The sequence below is a fragment of the Podarcis vaucheri genome (assembly GCF_965113315.1).
Source record: "Podarcis vaucheri genome assembly, chromosome: 3".
In the NCBI taxonomy this organism is placed as follows: Eukaryota; Metazoa; Chordata; class Lepidosauria; order Squamata; family Lacertidae; genus Podarcis; species Podarcis vaucheri.
Window position 1 is genome coordinate 120,101,970 of NC_138761.1, and position 7,705 is coordinate 120,109,674.

Genomic DNA, 7,705 nt, shown 5'->3' on the forward strand with positions numbered 1-7,705 from the left:
TAACATAATCTGTCTCACTGTATCAGCAATCAATTCTATTTCCCCCTCACTCAGCCAACATTCAATGTTATGAGGCTGGCAGGCTGCGGGGAGAGGACTATACAGCCTTATAATTTTTCCTGCAGATATTTTGTACTTGTGCATATGTTCATGGTTACTCCTAAGGTGACAAGCAAGCAAGAGAAGGGCCATCAATATTGTTCTGGCTGCAAAAGTACAAGTAAGCTTTAATTACTATCAGTATATGGTTATTTAAAAAAAAAAAACATATGGGATTCTTAAGTAAGTATACCAGTTTTAAAAATTCCTTTGATCTAGAGACCTGAAATTTGTTGGCTGCCAAAAATAATATTATGTTTCTTGTTTTACTATTGTTTTAACAATAGCTACCACAGCGCTGTATACTAGTTAGTTCAATTCTGAATACAAGTTCAAACGATCACTGGATAAAATTGATTCCGACTGGACGCTGTTCCATGTTCTACAAGTGGACTTCCACTTGCACAACAGAAATTCTCCTTCCTTTCCTCCCTTTTCAGCACCCCTCCCATCTTAATACGCTCAGGGGAATCTCCTGACACTCTGGAACAAATCTGGGGGGCACATGGGGGCTGGCGAATCCATTCTACCAATTGTGTCCTTTCCACTGACAAGACAGACATTGCTGCATATCACCCATTAGGGTTACATACATAAAACACAAAACTGGCAAGTATATCTCACACACTGATTACTTAAAACGTGCCTGTCTAGTTTCAAAAATACTGCTGACATTCTTATTTAAACAACTGCTAGAGACAATATCAGATTATTTCCTTATCTCCCTTTCATCATATCCAAAGACTGTTTCACAAAACTAGGTATTTAATCACCATAACTAATTACAAAACTGCCTGTGCAGACATGAAGAGTACATGTGTATAAAAAAATAGGTCATGTATTGTTTTTTGCATGCATCCAGCTGGATCGTGGTGATAGTCTTTGCAGGCAGTTATAGATCTAAATTTTCTCAACACTCTAAGGAAAGTACAATTCCCAGAATTATTGGGGGGCGGGAAGAACCATAATAGGCAAACGTAAAACATAAACTGTGTACCATATATACGTTCAGAAAGCACCTCTTACATGAGAATTGCATGTAATGCATGGGGCCAGGAGCTTGAAGACAATTTCAAATCCTAGGTCAATATGTAAAATGTACAAAAATATGAAATCCAAGGGAGGGGGGGAAATGGGTCCTCTTTTTAGTAGGGGGGTGGAAATTTTGGGACTAAATCTATGCAATAATTTCTTATCAAACCTAAACTTATTTTACTGTTTTAACACAAAATGCATTGTGTATAACATAACTGCATTCTTTAGTGTATTTACAAACTACACAGAGCAATCCTATGCATGCTTACTCAGAAGTGAGACCCACTCTATATACTGTACCTTACTATTGGGTACACTTGCATGGTGTGTAAGGATAAGTTGTTTCCGGGGAGCAAGAAACTACAACGAGGAAGGGGTTAAGTCAAATGGACTGCATACAGTGGTGCCTCGCAAGATGAAATTAATCCGTTCCGCGAGTCTCTTCGTCTTGCGGTTTTTTCATCTTGCAAAGCACGGCTATTAGCGGCTTTTAACGGCTTAGCGGCTTTAAGAAAAAGGAAACAAACTTGCAAGAACTCGCAAGACGTTTCGTCTTGCGAAGCAAGCCCATAGGGAAATTCGTCTTGCGGAACAACTCAAAAAATGGAAAACTCTTTCATCTAGTGAGTTTTTTGTCTTGCGAGGCATTCGTCTTGCGGGGCACCACTGTACATGCATTTAGTATCTCTAAACTAAGGACTCAGCTGCACTGGTAAAGAGGAAACGCTTTATATGCGTTATAATACTGTGAAACCAGATGGCGCTGATGTCTTTTGTCAACAGGATTTCCATTATGAAATTTACAATGTGTTTAATCGCTTTTTTGATGTGTCTAGATCCAACCTAGATCAAAAGTCACCAGAAGAAGGCAAGAAGCAATTCACAAGTAATGAAGGTCCTATATACTCCTCTCATAAGGACGGCAGAATCTTATAGGTGCAGAATATATCTCAGATTTGAATTTTGTGTATATTTTCGGTATACACAGGAATTATAAATCTCTGATGCTTTATGCAGATTGTCTGAAGACTGAAGGGCAGCATAAAATATAAAAATACAAAAATACATAATAGCAAACAATAACAATACTCGCCATCCATCAGTTTCAAAGATCTTTTATGAAAATCTTCATACTACATATTCCAAAAGAAAAAAATGCAGATGACGGGATTATCACTATTCCCCCAAAAGTTACTCTTTGGGGGGGGGGGAATTTAAGTCTTTGGGAAAGAAACCAATTTTTCCCACCCATAATTCCCCCCCCCCTTTGCTTTCACAATGCCATCTGGGGTATCAGGATCAAATTTCTAAGAATTTCAGCAACCAAATAGACTCCTCTTTTCTATTTCCACCACCTCGTGGACTCGCCATGTGATAACACTTACTTCCTTTTCTATGAAAAATGCAACAGTCTCACATTCACTGTCCTAGAGAATGGTATTTTCATACTTCCTACCTTAATGGCACACTTCATCCACCAATTTTCTTGTGAGAATTCCCTTCATGTGCAAACAGTTCTAGGGAACACAATTTGGGGTGCATTCCCAGTTCACACAACGCACCTCTAGAAATGCCAACATATATGTTATCAAGGAAAATTGGCATTGGTGGTGGTTGATCTGTATTTCAGGCAATTTATGCTCTAATACTGAACTTCTCACCAAGAAACTTCCAGGGTCTCCTAGGAACACAGTTAGTATTCTTCATACCAGCTTCTACTCAGAGTTTCTACTCATTGATAGGACAAACACAGGACCAACCTCACATGCTTCAACTGTGGGCTAATACTGTATTTTTCGCTCTATAAGACGCACCAGACCACAAGATGTACCTAGTTTTTCGAGGAGGAAAACAAGAAAAAAATATATTCTGAATCTCAGAAGCCAGAACAGCAAGAGGGATCGCTGCACAGTGAAAGCAGCAATCCGCCTTGCTGTTCTGGCTTCTGGGATAGCTGCGCAGCCTGCATTCGCTCCATAAGACGCACACACATTTCCCCTTACTTTTTAGGAGAGGAAAAGTGAGTCTTATAGAGCAAAAAATACGGTATATCCAAAACAGCCAATTCCCTCACACTGCAGTTACATTTTACTGCAATTTTTATTACATTGATAATATTTATTAGACCTATATGCCACCCTTCTTCTAAGATCTCAGGGCAGTTCAGATAATGTGAATGTGAAGGGTTAGGGTTTAAAAAAACCTAACCCTTTGCAACTCCTCTGTATCCTGTTTGTGGTTTTCTATGGATGTTTTAAGGGTAACTATTGAATTTAGCTCTTTTGAAATAAAAGACTGCCAGCAAGATGCATGGTAATAAGGAGTTTTCCTTATTATTATTACAGCCTAAATATTGGGGCAAATCATTTGTACAGTGATGCCTCGCAAGATGAAAAGAATCCGTTCTGTGATTCTCTTTGTCTAGCGGTTTTTTTCGTCTTGCGAAGCAAGCCCGCTGAAGGATTAGCGCTATTAGCGGCTTTTAGCGGCTTATCTGCTGATCGGATCAGCTGATAAGCGGCTTAGCGCTATTAGCGGCTTATCTGTTGATCGGATCAGCTTATAAGCGACTTAGCGCTATTAGCAGCTTATCTGCTGATCGGATCAGCTGATAGGCGGCTTAGCGCTATTAGCGGCTTATCTGCTGATCGGATCAGCTGATAGGCGGCTTAGCGGCTTATCTGCTGATCGGATCAGCTGATAAGCGGCTTAGCACTATTAGCGGCTTATCTGCTGATTGGATCAGCTGATAAGCGGCTTAGCGCTATTAGCGGCTTATCTGCTGATCGGATCAGCTGATAAGCGGCTTAGCGGCTTAGAAAAAGGGGGGAGGGGGAAAAATCATCAGGAACTCGCAAGACATTGTCGTCTTGCGAAGCAAGCCCATAGGAGATTCGTTTTGCGAAGCACCTCCAAAACGGAAAACTCTTTCGTCTAGCGAGTTTTCCGTCTTGCGAGTTTTCTGTCTTGCGGGGCACCACTGTATTTGCCTTGTTACCAAAGTCAGAACTCTGATCCACAGCAACTTCTTATAAAAAGAAGCATTGTTAACTTTATATCCAAATTTCAGTAAGACTGAGTATGGGTTCTTTTAGTCAAATTGGATGGTAGAATAGCAGCAACTTAAGAAAGGGAGTTGGTGTACCATAGAACATGCACCAACTGAATATAGCACTCTCTGGATAGAGTCAAATGACTTAAGACTGCAATTTTACGTACTTACCGAGAAGTAAGTCTCACTGAACTAAGTGGGACGTCTGAGAAAGCATACACAAAACTGCAGTTCCATACACTTACCTGGAGTAAACCTCACTTAACACAGTGAGACTTGATTTCAAGTAAACATGCACTGGCTTGTGCTGCACAGTTCTAAATCTTTCTGATAAAGGGATCAAATCGAAAGAAAGCAGGGAATTTCAGCTTCCCACACAAAAATAAAAAACATTATATCTGACAAAATTTCATTTTCTATATAAATGCTAAAAGGCATGGAATCCCTGCTATCCTCCCTTTGAATATGGGCATTCAAAAACAAGGAAATCAGAGGGTAACGAGCAAACATTACATTTAACTTTTTACCACTGCTTAGTCTACAAAGCTAAAAATAAATACTATTTTACCACAAAACTAATGTTACAGTTCTGTGTACGCCGACTTGAAAATATGTCAGAACTGATTTAGTAGTCCTAGCAATATATCTTTACTCAGAGGAGATGAATGCCACTATAGCTATGGTGGAAGAATAGTGGTAGATAAACCTTTTCATAAAAACAGCATCACGTGTTTTCCCAAACATGCATACTCAGAAAAAAGTCCCACTGAAAACAGTGGGGCTTCCTTTCAAGTTCATTTGGTTTAGATCTGTCAGTGTCCTGCTAACGTGTTCCAGCGAACGAACCTCTCAGTGGATTCAATGCTGAAATTGATGGTATATATTTTGGAGTACGGAACCTTTTGGCCCAGAGTGCCAGATTTTTACCTCCCCACACCCCTGTGAGGCAACTTTCACAAGAGGGCATGACCACCACCTGACAGAATGTGACTAACCTGCCTGTCAAAGTAGGCCCTTGGAGTGTGGTGGAAGGAGAATGGTGGGCCAAGACTAGCCTACAGGCCAGAGGTTCCACACCCTCTTCTAAATAATGCTGTGCCATAAATCCATGAAAACAGATTACAGAGTGCAAAATTAAATGAAGAAAACTGTTTCCTTCATATTCTGTGACCTAGCTGGCCACTGTCAGAGATGCAATGCTGCACAGAAAAACCCACTGAATCCAGCAGGTTTCTTGGGTTCAGGGAGGCAAAGGAACCCATGCCTCTGGGTTCAAAGATCTACTTCAGCATTCAGTTTTCCACACAGTTTTTTACCTGCCTGCCCATCACCAGATTCAGAGTACAAGTTTATCTTAATTCCCACCCAATATATTTGCAAAAACAAACATATACCCATCACTAAGCACCATGTGATGCAGGGTGCCAAATTCTAGAGCACAACTGAACTTTTCAAAAAATTGTTTGCAGTGAATAAACTCTGCACATTCATGGTGTTAGGACTTTAGAGAAGTTATTTTATTTAATTTAGGGGTTTCTATCTCATCTCTCAACAACTTGTAGCATTCTAGATGAAATGTTCAGAACATAAGTGCTTTCTTAACCACTGTAGCCTGCACAGACCGCTCCCTATACTATCTCATACTACACTTATGGCAACAAAAGATTTCTTAATGTATTTTTAACGTACAATAGTATTGAAACTGATTTTCAATCTTGTCCTTTTTCCATTACTAGAACTTCAGCTGGTTATTAGTTTCATGCAAACACCCATATATGCTGCAATTTTCACAGCAGTCAGTGTCAGTCACAGCAGTCACCTGCTTCTCAATTAACACCCAAGACTTCTTTCCCACTCTTGTCTTTTGCTTCCATCTTCACCACTTGTCCTGTGGGCTTATTCAAGGTCAAAATAGCCCCTGTCTTCATGCTGAAGAGGAGTCGGCATTATTTGTCACCTCACTTGGCTGCTATTTCCTTGTCAACTCACAGCAAGATCCTATATTGGTGCTTAGCCACCAGTGTTAGGAAATCAGATATTTAGACTGGATGCCAAATGACTCCTTAAGCCAGGGTTACAGTCGCCAAAATTGGAAGCCTAGTTGTCACTTGGAGGCCAGATGGCCTGAAAGTAGTAATTTTCCATATGACTTTTTGGTTCCTGAAATTCATTGTGCAGGTCAAACAGTATTCTACAGGATGTGTTGCTAAGTGTGTAAAAACAGTCAAGATCCAAGGATTTCCCAGGCATGCCACACCTGCAGATGGGGGAAGACGCCAGGCGCAATCCTGGCACCCACAGGCACCTTCACTTGGTTGCAAGGTGCAAAATGCGCCTGGGGAATTTCAAACGCTGCTTGCCGCCTCCCCAAGGCGGGATGTGTAAAATTGGCTAAAATAAGTGAATACACTCATACCTCGGGATAAATATGCTTCAGGATAAGTATTTTCGGGTTGCGCTCTGCGGCGACCCAGAAGTAACGGAGCGCGTTACTTCTGGGTTTCACCGCTTGCGCAGACGGTCAAAATGACATCACGTGCACGCCTGGAAGCGGCAAAATGAGACCCGCACAGTCGCGTCTTACATTCTGTTCAGGATGCGAACTGGGCTCCAGAACGGATCCTGTTCACATCCAGAGATACCACTGTACAGTGGAACCTCTGGCTGCGAACATGATACATGTGGGAAGCATGTTCGCAACCTGCAGTGCCGCATCTGCGCGCGCACGGGTCGCAATTTGGCACTTCTGCGCATAGCGCAATTTAGGGGTTCTACACATGCGCAAGCGCTGAAACCCGGAAGCAACCCGTTCTGGTACTTCTGGGTTTGGTGTGGTGCACAACCCGAAATTGCGTAACCTGAAGCATCAGTAACCTGAGGTACCACTGTAAATAGAAGTGGACTGAATAACTGCTGGGCAGGGATGAATACTGCTGCTCCTTCATAAGAGTTGGAAGGGACCAACCAGGAACCTTTTGCCCCATGCGGGGCTCGAACCCACGACCTCGAGATTAAGAGTCTCCTGCTCTACCAACTGAGTTACCTCAGGCCTACAAAATATAAAAAGGAGGGTGAAATAACTGCCCCCCCACTGGCCCTCCCCCCCCCACGGCCCAAACGACTCACCTGCTTCCTCCGCCCCCGACCTGCTCCTCCTCCCCGCCGCCGCCACCGCCGCCGCCGCCCAGGGCGGAGAGGGGGGGAGAGGGCGAGGGGGGAGTCCGTCCTCCCGGGCCTAAGAGCCGCGCCACACGGGGAGGAAAGCGGGGAGCAGGCCTTGCTCCGGCTGCCGCCGCTTCAGCAGCAGCAGCAGCACCACCACGACGGCGACGACGGCGGCGCCCTCTTCCCCTTCACGGCCCTATTAGCCTGAGGGGGGAAAAAAACACCACAGCGCAGGAAGCCCACTGCCGCCCTCCCCCAACGGATGCGTTTCCCCCCTCCCCACTGCGCCTGCGCGACCAACCACGGCCGCTCCTCCTCTCGCGGGGCCTCGCTTCTGCCGCAATGGATACCGGA

At 43.4% G+C, this 7,705-nt stretch overlaps 1 protein-coding gene across 3 annotated transcripts in view; it reads right to left on the minus strand.

Annotated features, from left to right (window-relative positions):
- Nucleotides 1–7,628, minus strand: part of ZC3H13 (zinc finger CCCH-type containing 13) — a 50,560-nt gene extending 42,932 nt beyond the window's left edge. For all 3 annotated transcript variants that reach the window (XM_082216315.1, XM_082216314.1, XM_082216313.1), the window contains exon 1: nucleotides 7,313–7,628. The gene's annotated coding sequence lies outside the window, so the exon portion shown is untranslated. The remainder of the gene's footprint in view (nucleotides 1–7,312) is intronic.
- Between the last annotated feature and the right edge of the window lie 77 nt (nucleotides 7,629–7,705).